The 13,145-nt window shown below is 41.6% G+C and overlaps 1 protein-coding gene across 2 annotated transcripts in view; it reads left to right on the top strand.

Annotated features, from left to right (window-relative positions):
• The window catches only part of Thsd7b (thrombospondin type 1 domain containing 7B), an 831,070-nt gene that overhangs the window by 625,534 nt on the left and 192,391 nt on the right, over window positions 1-13,145 (top strand). The window lies entirely within an intron of this gene.

Genomic DNA, 13,145 nt, shown 5'->3' on the forward strand with positions numbered 1-13,145 from the left:
CTTTAATCCAATAGCCTGGTACCTAATTTGTGTGTGTGTGTGTGTGTATGTGTGTGTGTGTGTGTGTGTACATATGTCTGCATATTTATGTGTGTACATGGTACATAGGTGTATGTATGCATGTATATGTTGTATATATGCACTTAATATGTATATGAATATGTGTATGTGTATGTGTTTGTGTGTATGTGTTCATGTGTGTATGTGTATGTGAGTGTATATGTGTATACATACCCAAACTAATGTGAACATTCTTAATCATCTTTCTAAGCCTTGTACTATGACTTCCCAGAGGGGCCCCTCACTGATTTAGACAAATTTATGCAGTGATTAAACTGAAATTCTTCTTCTAAATACTTCTGTGTTGACTAATGGACATGCAGGGCTGATTTCCACATTCCTTACTTAAAGTGTTTTCTCTCCCATCCCATCTAGTCATCAAAATTATGCCATGTTGTAAAAGCTATTTATTTTAAGGGAAACTGTGGTGTGTTTAAAGTTTTGCTTTATGGATATTAATATGGCAGCGGGTCAGACATCAACTGGATTAAAAGAAGGAAATCTGAGACCCGAAGTCCAGTACAGAGAATGTGATAGCAGTCCAACCGGAAGATAATGAAGGCTTGACCTTGGCTGGTAGCAGATTTGGAAAGAGTGAGATGCCATCAAACTACAACTGGTTTACTGACCCGAGGTAGCATCCCTCATGTGTCAATGTCATCCCAGATTTCATTTACATGGAAATGATCTGCAATGAGAAATGGCATCCAAATTTGAAAATTATTATCCCATAATCTCTGTGCTAAAATATCTTTGCAGAATTATATTCTCTATCAATCATTACTACCAAAAACATGATAAAGAAAGAATAGTTTTACTTTACCATATAGATTTAAGTAGTGGTAAGATATTACTATGTCATTTATAGTGTAGGGTAATCTTTTTTCCACAATGTTCTACTTATTATATTTTTGACCTTACAGTATTATAGGGAGTTACAAAGGGGAAGTATTGTTGTATTTTTGTCTTATCACAAGGGAGCTCAAATATTAAGGTTTAATATTTTATCTCAGATCACATAAGGTTAGACCTGATTTATTATCCATATTGCTGGTTCTTTTTTTTTAAATAATAAATTATGAATGCTCCTGAAACATATATATAGACTCAACTTCTGCAAAGTCACTTTCCCTGGTGTGGGTGCTGCTGTTCAGACTGTGCTAACAGCTGACACAGCACAGTCTTATTTTCTGAGGATGTAGCCTCGATTCCCAAAATACTTCAGGCATTTGTTCCACGTACTCTTCTTGCTGGCTAAACACCACCCTTCTGTGCCAAGGCTAGCTCTTGAGGTCCAAATAAGGTACATTCAGTGAACAAAAGAAACAAGTTCCTAATCTCAGTGCCCAGTGGCCAAGAGTCACAGGTCACTTGCTGTCCTTGTCTATCTGAGTGGTCTTGGACCTCTGACTCCAATCACCTTTGCTCCTGGCCCCCAGGAAGAATAAGCAGATGCTGTCTGGTGCATTGCTGGTCCCTGTGGTAATGGGAAACCAATGATCAGTTGTGCTCCAGCCCTGAAGCTTGCTTCCCTTCTGTTCACATTTAACTGGTTGAAGCAGGTAATAGTAAGGTCACACCCAGCTTTAGGGGCAGGAAGTAGGATATTAGGCTGTATGCTGGATTAGAACCCGAGATAGATGAGGAAGAGCCTGGAGAATACCAGATGTGCTCAGAGGTCAGCTTGTAGAGATTGCCAAGGAAACAGGAGGTTTAGAGCACAGAGTGTAGCTCCCCGTGCAGCTCTCTCAAGCAGTGAGGTGTGATGAGAGGGTGAGAGGACACAGGCTGAAGCCACAGTTCCAAGAATCACTCGGGAATATTGCCTTGTCAACAAACTGTGGGTCGTTCCGTGCTGCTGGGGCCGAGTTTATTATGTGCCTAGCCATTCAGTCACTTTAATTTTAACAGCACTTATTTGCAGTAATGAGAGAAACTGTGGGTATATGTACAGTCCTAACCGTTCTGATTATTCTGTGTCTAGTGTTCCATTTTCTCCCTAATATCCTCAATATCTTCTTAGAAAAAAATGTCTCTTTTCTCTGCCTGGAGGAAATTGGCACAGGGAGTTACCGTCGAAACTCTGTCTATATGAACAACTGGCGATACTGTCTTGATTAAATTGCCTGGATGATTCAATTTAAAAGATCAGTTCCTTATGGTGTTATATTAAATTGACACCCAAGACATTTAGTTATAGCACATTAACCAGACCCAGAAATTAAGTCAAAGCCCTGTATCTACCATACGAAGTATTTTTCACATGAAAAGTAGGAAATTAAAGCTGGCATCTATTCATGTTGCCTCAAATCATCACAGAATTTGTATGATATGATCTAAGTTTCTGAAAATATAACCAATTTTTCTTCATTTCTAAGAATTGTTGCTTCTGATAGTAATTAACCTCAATAGTAGCATAATTTCACACCTTACCACTATAGCACTAAAGGGAACATTCGGGAACTGTAGGACCTTTACAAATTTATTATTCACTTTTAAAAGTCATTTGTCTTTGGTTTTGCTTTATGGTCTGTGAGTTTCACACACGAATGTATTTTATCAAATCCACCTCCTACTCTCTCCCCTCCAACTCTTTCCAGAACCTCGCCACCACTTTGCCTCTTTGTTTCGTGGCCTTTTTCTAACCCACAGAGTCCGGTTGGAGTCACCAGTCCATGCACGAGTATAGGGCTATTCGGTGAGTAGTACAACCTACCCCAAGCCACATCCATGAAAGAAAACGACACTCTCTCCCTTCACCGCTGCCAATTGCCAAGAGCACCTGAACTAAGGAGAGGGTCTCACGTGTTCTTCCCCCATTTATGTTAGCTTCTTGACAGGCTTGATCTTCTGCCAGTCTTGTGTGGACGACCACAGCCTCTGTGAGTTCACGTGCCCAACCACCATGTCATGTGTGGATAGCACCGTGTCACAGCTGGCCTCCACTACCCCTTGCTCTTCCTGATGGTTAGTTGGAAATTTCAGTCAAGTCTGGGCCCTGGGTTCTTTTCTACTCCTGATGGGAGTTTAAATCTTTAACAGAAAGCTCTTGGTCTAAACATCTGCAAGTAATTAATCTGCACCTAAAGTACACTCATAAATTGAATTACGTTTTTAATTAAAGAAAATGATTCTCATATAAATGATTTTCTGGTAGATGCAAAGTATTTAATAAGGATTCTTTGCAATATTTGAGTCTTATGGAATCTAGTAGAACACTGGTCAGTATATTATTTGAACTTTGTGGGGTTTTTTTAAATAGCAGTATTTCCAACGTTGTGAGCATGGGAGCACGGTCCCCATAACTCATCTGTCATGTGGTGGCATGGGCAGGGAGAGATGCTCCCCCCATCAATGTCTGAGGCAGATGGGAGAGCTGGCCTTGAGATCAGAAAGGCAGGAGAGCTGCCCCTGCCCACCACCAGCTGCAACACTCAGGAGAGCAGGTCCCGAACCTTGCACAGGGAAGCACAATAGAGACAACCCCATTGGCAGAGGCCTGGGTGAGCCATTCCTGATATTGTGAGCATGGAAGAGCTGTCCCCATTACTCACCTGTCATATGGCGGCATGGGCGGGAGACAGATGTCTGCGCTCCCCACTTCCCAATAGATACCTGAGGTAGGTAGGAGAGCTGGTCCTAAGGTACTAAGAGCTGGAGAGCTAGGCTTGCCCCTCTTCTGCTGCAGGACTTGGGATAGTGGCCCCTACGCCATGCCTGGGCAACAGAGTAGAGCTGGCTCTGAAGGTGTAGGTGTGGAAGATCCTACTCTGAGAACATGAAAACAGGAGGACTGTCCCTGCCCTTCCTTCATCACTGCAAAGGGGGAACTTGCCAAAGCAATGCAGGAGAGCTCACCCTGGTGGTGAGGACAAGGGAATGTTAGCTGTTAGTGCACTGACCAACCCTACCACTACCCAAGCCCAGAAGCAGGGTTATGGGTTGGCCCATCCCAATATCCACCCCATCTGTGATCTGCTGGAACACATGAAGGAATCAGTCCTTCAGATCCAGACCCAAAGCTGCAGGTTTCCCCGACACAGGGCAACAGCAGGATAGCTAAGAAGAGTTCCAGTGAGGGCCCAACATCCATAGCTTAGCAGAAACCAGAGGCCATATCTTTATTTACGTAAAGATATATGGATAAAAGGGTTTACTATGTGACTCATTGTGTCACAGTATAGATTCCATGATGAGATTTTTTTTTCTTTTTTTTTTTCTCTTAAATTGTATTGGGGGGGCTGCAAAGGCAGAGGGTGGATACACAGGGACTGGAAATGAATGGGATCAAGATGCATGATGTGAAAGACACAAAATATAAATAAAAAGAAAGTTAAAAGAAAAGAAAAAGAAAAAATATAGCAATGTTTCAGATATCATAATAGGTTCAGAATGCAATTAGTTACTTTAGTATTTGAAGTACATTATTTTCATTTTTATTAACATGCGTTAATTGCACAAAATGATGCAATTCATTATGAATCTCCATATTTTTATAATTTACTTTGGTATCATCCACACTCCCTACCCTTGTCTTCCCTGGAAGGTCTTTCCTTTTCTTTAAGAGTCCCTTTCTATTTTTCCATTGTTTATTTGTATGTATATTCTGATCCATTTGTTTTCTCTACATTTCTTGAAAGAGAACAGGCAAGGTCCTTACTTTTCTGAGTCTGGTGTATTTTATGTTATGGTTTCCAGCTCTTCCATTTACCTGGGAGTGACATGCATTCTTCCTTCTTGGGTAAATGGTATTCCATGTGTATACAGCACACTTTGTCTGTTTGTCTCTTGGGGATCACTTAGACTGCTTCCCTATCTTGGTCCTTGGAAATAGTGCTGCCATAAACACGGACATGCAGGGGTTTCTAGGCTGGCTTTTTATTCCTTTGGGTCTATGCCTAGGAGTGGTGTGAGTGGATCTTACTTTAGTCTTGTGTGTGGTTTAATTTGAAGGATTGCCATCCTGCTGCGATGTCCAGGTTGCCTGGACTTTTTACATTCCCACAGCAGTACAAATGCATTCTTCACTAGCATTTCCTTTTCATTGATTCTGACTGGGATGATGTAGAATCTCTAGATATTAGATTTGCAGTTCCACAATGTCAAAAATTCTAAAGATATTTTTAAGTAATTGTATGTCATGTGTAATTAGTTCAAGAACTCTATTCAGTCATGTGCCAAATAATTGATTATATTATTCATCCTTTGGTGTTAAATTTTTAAATTTCTGCATACCATTTTATATAAATCCTCTGTTAAGCAAATAGCTGTAAAAAGCCATCCTATTTTTAAGTCTGTCTATTCATCCCATGTATCTTTCGCTGTGCAGAAAGTTTTTAAATTTGGCACAAACCTACTTACTAATTATTGTTATTGTTTTCCGAGTTAGTGGAGTTCTATTCAGAAAATATTTGCGTGTTGCAGTATCATTGATGATTACATAACTGAGTAAAAATGCTTTCCTGTTAAATGACAGTATTTTCAAAATATATTTTAATACTTTAAATTTTTCAAAAGAGGAGATTGTCAATTATTTGGGCAATTCCAATTGTGCCCTGTCTAGCATCTTAGGGACCCGAGCATGTTGGAACAGTCTTTGAGATCAGGCAGCTCCTCTTCATACAGCATTCCACAGTGAAAGCAGAAGCTCTACAGAGCACAGTGCACCCCTGCTGGGTCTGAGCAGTGCTTCTGCATCTACCATACCTGCTCTTCTAAAACACTTAGCGCCAACGGAAGACAACGGAAATATTGCTCTAACTTCTTTTTAGTTGTCTTTCTAGATGAATATTAAACATATCTATAACAATTTTTCCCAGTTCTGATGAAAATATTCCTTAAAGAGTCCAGTGTGGTTTTAGCATGGTACATTTTTACTAAGTAAATAAAATAACAAACCTAGAAGTATTAAAATGTGAAATTAAAGCAGCAAATCTTTAAAACAGGGAAATGGGAGTATGATATGATTTTCAACTTGTGATCATCCCAGATCTTACATTATTTAGCATTTTGAGAACATTTTCCATTTCCTATTTTGATAATTTGAGCACAGAGACGGTGAATACAAAACATGAACTGCCTAATCCGACGTTTGTCGCTGCTGCTTTACAGAGTGAGAAAACGTGAATGAATAGATCTGGGTTGTTGTATTAACCTTCATGTCATCAGTGTTTTCCTCTTTCACATCCTCCAAAACAAGATCTTTGATGGGAGAAAACGTGTTAGTGAAGGAAGCAAAGCACACAAGGCAAAAGTCTGGGAAGTGGTTGCCTTAAGGAGACCCTCATATTTAGAACTGTTTGTCCTAATGCACGTTAGTGAGGAGGTTTGGGGATTGGTGGCAAAGGTCTAGCCATTCGATTCTGTGTCTCTAGTATACCATTGAACAAATACTTCTAATATCATCATGTGTGGAGATGGTAATAAAGGATCCTCGTCCATACATATCCTCATCCATCATAAGCTGCTTAACTTACTTGTTATATGTGCCATGTATGTTGTTTAAAAATTTATTGCATGGTACACAGATAGTTCTGTGCTGATTACTTCACATCAAATTGTGTATTTGGGCAGATTAGTGAAATAGAGCTAGCTACAAGCTTTCCCTAGGCCAGTCAGTGGTCCAAGTAACGTGTTCTGCATATGACTTCTGGTAGAAAATACAGTTTTGGTAAATTTTCTTTCACAGAAATTGGCTTTAGAAATACAAATGTTGCCAGTGAGGTATTATCTAGAAGGAAACAGCTATTCTGTCATATATTCTATGAAAATTAGTTTTGAAAACATTTGTGTGGTTGCAACTGTTAGCTATTAGAATTCTCATATAGGTTGCCATTGTGATAGTTATAGCTCATCATACTTGATTGCCAAAAATCTGTATTTATTAAGTGTGAGGATGAAACTAATCTTTTAAATTATGAGTCAGACATAAGAATATGCAGTTATTGATTGTTTTCACTATGGACTTCCCCTTGGGATATACTCTGGCATGGAAATTTTCTTGAAAAATAAATGTCACTATTGCTTAGTCTTGCTGAATTTCAAAATTATTTTATGTTCATTGAATTTATAACTTTGACTTTCACAAGGATCCTCTGGGTTTATCTCTTATCATGTGAAGAGTACAAAAACTACTGCTAGAGGCTGGCTGATTAAAGTCCTTCATTGTGCAGCCCAGATGAAGATAATTTAAAGTCTCACTCAATTATAAGGATGTCTAGTTGAAAATGTGCTTTAAAATAGGACCTACATACATACTCAAATATTTAATGTTTATGTGAAATAGTCTGGACATTCATATTTGCATATTTGAAGTCTATATGCCATGAGAATAAATGCTAATTTCCTATCCTATTCTTTTTGCTTTTTGGCCAATGAAGTTATTTTGTGACTTGCTTTTTCTGTAAAATTATATATAGTGTATGTGGCACCTCTTTAATACTTGGTGTAACTTTGACTATGTTGCTAATATCTGGTTGATTATAAAAACTCATTAGAAATAACTACAGAATTAAGGCTAGTAAACAGCAAAAATTATTTTTTTACATTCTTTTTTTAATTTATAATTAACTTAATTTCACATATCAGCCACAGATTCCCCCGTCCTCCCTCCTCCCACCCCCTACACCTCCCCCCAATCTACCCCCCACTCCCACCTCCTCCAAGGCAAGGTCTCCCCTGGGGAGTCAGCCCAGCTGGGCAGACTCAGCCAAGGTAGGTCCATTCCCCTCCTCCCTACACCAAGGCTGAACAAAATGTTTCAGCATAAGCCCCAGACTCCGAAAAGCTAGCCCATGCACCAAGGACAGGTCCACTGCCTGGGGGCCTCATAAACAGTTCAAGCTAATTGACTCTCCCACTTAACCAGAGGGCCCAGTCCAGTTCCATGGGGGCTCCTCAGCTATTGGTTCACAGTTCATGCGTTTCCACTAGTTTGGCTATTTGTCCCTGTGCTTTTTCCAATCATGGTCTCAATATCTCTCGCTCATACAATCCCTCCTCTCTCTCACCGATTGGGCTCCTGGAGCTCCACCTGGGGCTTGGCTGTGGATCTCTGCATCTGCTTCCATCAGACACTGGATGAGAGTTCTATCATGACAGCCAGGGTGTTCAGTCATCCCATCACCAGAGCAGGTCAGCTCAGGCACTCTCTCGACCATTGCCAGTAGTCTACAGTGGAGGTATCTTTGTGGATTTCTGGGGACCTCTCTTTTACATTCTTAATGAAAGCTTTTTTATTCCAACCCCAGAGGAATTTTCCTGTCATCAGGAAAAGTGATATGTGTATTTGTTGATAAGTATTGTACAAATACCTTCAAGCCATTCTAATAATATTGTAAGGTAATTACAATCATATGAATAAAATGAGAGAGAAGGAGAAAAATAATGAGAGAAAGACAAAGACAGGAAGACAGAAGGAGAGGGAAAGAGAGGGTGGGGAGAGAGAGAGAGAGAGAGAGAGAGAGAGAGAGAATGGAAAAAAGGAGGTTATGTGGAGAGAGAGGAGAGGAAGAAAGCTCCAAGAGAAGGAGATGTTTGAAGAGCCCAAAGACCTGGAGAAATCAGGTTCAGGTGGGGCTTGAAGAATGTGCTTTCTATAGTAAAGTGAATGCCTTTCCATTTGAATATGAAGAAAGAAGTGAAAGGTTGGGATTGTGGATAGATGATATCAGAGGAAATTGAAGGCATTCTGCTCCAATCTTTCTGCTGCTTCCAGGATGGGAGAAGTAATTCCTTAAGTGAAAAGCAAATGGAGAAGGTCTGAAAGGTCTGTTGTGAATGTGGTGACTTGAAAGAAAGTGGTCCCCAAAGGGAGTGGCACTATTAGGAGGTGTGGCATTGTGGGGCAAAGTATGTCACTGTGGGGGTAGGCTTAAAGGTCTCTTTTTCTCAAGTTTCCCTCAATAGGACAATCAGTTGACTTCCTGTTGCCTGCAAGATGTAGAAGTCTGAGCTCCAGCACCACCTCTGCCTGCATGCCACCATGCTCCCCGCCATGATGGACTGAATCTCTGAACTATAAGCGAGCCCCCTCAATTAAATGTTTTCTTTATTAGAGTTGCCATGGTCATGGTGTCTCTTCACAGCAATAGTAAACCCTAACTAAGACAGAGGTTGGTACCAGGGATTGAGGTATTGCTGTGATAGGCCTGACCATGCTTTTTGTTTGGAGGAATTTGGACTTTGGAACTTTGGGTTATGAAAGCAATGGAAAGCTTTAAGCACTGCTTAATGTGCCAAACTAGTAGAAGCATGGAAGACTGAGGTGCTAAGGGTTATTTGAACTGCTGAAGGCTCACTCAAGAGGTTTCAGAGAAGAATTTTAGTACATTGCCTAGAGATCATTCTTGTGATATTTTGATGAAAAAAGTAACTGCCTTTTGCCTTGTCCTAAGAGTCTGCCTGAGGCAGAAGAAATCTCAAAACAGTCTAGTATAGACTCTGCTGTATGGATATTAGCAGTAAATCTGATGAAGATTTATAATAGAAAGTAGCAAGCTGAGCAAGGTAAATTTTTAAAAGTACATTTTGAGGAGAAAAGGAGCACCAGGAAGTAGAATGGAGCTAATTCCTATGTTCAAGGAGATAAACAGATTTAGAAATGGAATAAAGGGAGTGATGACCTCAAGGCAAGATCTCACCCAGCTAAGTTTCCTTGTGGAAAGGAAAAGTTCAGAGACAGGTGTGGTGGTGCATGCCTTTAATCCCTAGCACTGGGAAGGCAGAGGCAGAGAGATCTCTGAATTTGAGCCCAGCCTGGTCTAAAGAGCAAGTTCAAGGACAGCCAAGCTTAGGCAGTAAAAGAAAACAGAAAGCTGGTGAAGATACAATTAAACAAGGAGGCCATGGTCCAGTCCCAGTGAGCAGCAAAATTTGACAGCTTTAGTCATGTGGTTCTGGCTTTACAGTTAAGGATAGAAGAAATAGGTTATAGAAGTTGCCTCCAGGCCTAAGGACAGCCACTGAGGCTAGACATGTGTCATGGGTGTCTCTGAATGGTGGCCTAGTAGAGAGGCCATTGTGTGAAGCTATGAAGTTGCATCCTAGATTGTACTGGAGAACCCAAGATGTTAGAGATCCCAGAATCATGGGATACCTGCTAACAGGGAGTGGGACCAGCCCAAGTCAACAAAGCCGAGTAGAGTTGGAGATGTGGAGAGCGTTTTGACATCAGACATCAGAATCTATCCCTGGTACACGAGAAGGATTTTTGGAGCCCACTACCAATGATGGGACACTTTACACAGCCTTGAGGCAGGGGGAGGGGCTTGGACTTGCCTTTACTAAATGTACCTCCCCATGGGAGCCTTATCTTCTTGTAAGAGGGAATGGGAGTGGGGTTGGGAGGGGGAGGTTGGAGGGGTGGGAGGAGGGAAGAGGGTGATCTTTGATTGGTATGTAATTGGTATGCAGAGTTTGGAGTCAGCCCAGCTGGTTTTCAGTCTTTCTTTGGTCCAGCATTTCCTCATTTTGCTCCCTTCCCTGTGTTTTGGAATGGTAATGTATATCCTGTGTCATTATATGTTGGAAGTATGTGAGCTGCTTTTTGATTTTGATTTTTACAGATGATTACAGTTATAAGATTGCCATTTGTCTCAGAAGAGACTTTGGACTTTTAAACATTGTTGAGACTGTGATAGACTATGGGGGGACTTTTGAAGTTAGACTGAATGAATTTTTTGCATTATATATATATATATATAGCTATAAGCCTTTGGGGGCCAGGGAGTAGAATGTGGCAGTTTGGAAGAAAATGCCCCACCAAAAGGGAGTAACACTATTAGGAGGAGTGGCCTTGTTAGACAAAGTGTGTCACTGGCTTTGAGGTCGCTTTTTCTCAAGCTTTCCTCAGTGTGATACTCAGTTGATTTCCTATTGCCCTCTCAGCTCCAGCACTACTTCTGCCTGCCTGCTACCATGACAATAACTGACTGCACCTCTGAAACTGTAAGCAAACCCCTCAATTAAATGTTTTCTTAATTAGAGATGCTCTGTCATGGTGTCTCTTTGCTGCAATAGGAAACCCTAACTAAGACAGTGAATGAGAAGAAAACTCAGAATTCCCAGGCTGTTGGAATACTAGACTAAGACAGAGTACATGATGAAGTGTCCTCAGTACTAATCCGGCACTTTCCTCACTCTGATGGTAGTCCTGTTTTAGCACAGAGAATGAAGACAGCAGGACTGACCAAAGTCTGAATGCTTCTCCTCTGGCATGGCAGAAGGACTCTGGAAAAAAAATGATCGGTAATAATGGAGAAGAGAGGCTAAAGTCAGCACTAAGGATGCCAGCCTGTTAGGAAAGAACTTATTTTGTATCAGAAAAGGTGTGCCTAGTATTAGAGATGGAAGGCCTTGTGAAGGTAGAATTCAAGATACAGGAGGCAGAAGGAGAGAAGAAATAGCAAGCTAAAGGTTGTTCTCAGCCTGACACTGCATTAGAGTCACCCTGGGGTCTGTAAAAGCTACAGCTTCCTGGGCTCCACCTTTTGTGATTAAGGCTGACCTGGTCCACGGTGCACCTTGGTCAAATGGAGCTCTTCCATAGACAAGGCCACAGACCTTTGCTTTGTACCTTCATAAGAAAGCTTATTTTGTTTTGCCTTTGTGACATAAGTTAGTCTTTCCTTAAAGAAGCCATTGGGAAACCATTAGACTTTAAAGAGATGAGCAACGTTGACATTTCATATTTTGAAAAGTACCCTAACTGTCACCATAGAGCTTTTCTCCAGTAACTGATGGAAGCAGATGCACACATCCACAGTCAAACACCAGGCAGAGCTCCCAGAGTCCAGTCAAAGAGAGAGAAGAGGGATTCTATGAGCAAGTGCATCAAGATCATGATAGGAAAACCTGCAGTGACGACCAAACCAAACTAGTGGGAACTCACAAAATTTGGATCAACAGCTGTGGAGGCTGCATGGGACTGGACTAGGCCTTCTGCATAGCAAGACAGTTATGTAACTTGATCTGCTTAAGGCTCCCCCTGGCAGTAGCATCAGAATCCATCCCTGGTGCATGAGCAGGTTTTTGGAGCCCACTACCTATGATGGGACACCTCACACACAGCCTTAAGGCAGAGGGAGGGGCTTGGACTTGCCTTTATTAAATGTACCTCCCCATGGGAGGCCTTACCTTCTTGTAGGAAGGAATGGGGGAGGTTAGAAGGGGGAGGTTGGAGGGGCGGGAGGAGGGAAGAGGGTGATCTTTGATTGGTATGTAAAATGAATAAAAAATTTTTCTTTATTAAAAAAAGACAAGTACCTTATTCTCAGAATGATTGACACATACAAAAAGAGAGCAACTGGGGAAAGAGACAAGTCAAAAAAGTATCAGGCCATTCCAGGGGCCTGATGTGAACTAGGGACCTTCAAAGGACGTGTGGCTCAACAGAAATATGTGTGATTTTTGACATAAGAATGATGATGATTACTGGCATATCTTCAGAATGATTAAAGGTGATAGGAAATTTTCAGCTTGGATCATCCCTTGGGTGTTGACTACCATATACCAAATTCCACAGTGACTGTAACTCAAGGCAGCCTTTCTTAAGCCACTGTTTCCACGGGTTAGGAGACTGGAGCCTGCTTCCCTGCTCTCTGTTTAAGGGTCTCGTGGAGAAGTAAAGCATGGTCCAGGGCTGAACTCTCATCACAGGCTCAGTCAGGGGAAGCTTTTCCTCTGAGCTCCCTAGGATGTCATCAGAGTCCATCCTCATGGGGACTTATAATTTCCATTCGCATAAAGGGAACAGTCGTTCTTTGAAAATTTGCATCTGGGGAGTCAAGCACATCCAGGCTCATCTCCATTCTGACTAACTTACATCAGCCTACTGAACTGACACATGAATTATGTCCATGAGTTACCTCCACTGTGGCCATTGAAACCTAATGCTGAGAATGCGGTCCTGTCACAGGCAGGGGCCAGTGAATTCCTAAGAATGTAGATCCAGGTGCTGGGGTCTAGTGACACTGTGAGTGCAGAACGTAAGGCTCTCAGAAAACCTCAAGGAGGAGATGAGCAACTCCTATGACAGACATGTGGGCGCTGGGGAAGCCAGGTGAGGGCCTGAGCAGCCCAGGAGC

This window comes from Peromyscus californicus, unplaced genomic scaffold (genome assembly GCF_007827085.1).
Source record: "Peromyscus californicus insignis strain IS unplaced genomic scaffold, ASM782708v3 Scaffold_14__1_contigs__length_90479793_seg_2, whole genome shotgun sequence".
NCBI classification, from domain to species: Eukaryota; Metazoa; Chordata; class Mammalia; order Rodentia; family Cricetidae; genus Peromyscus; species Peromyscus californicus.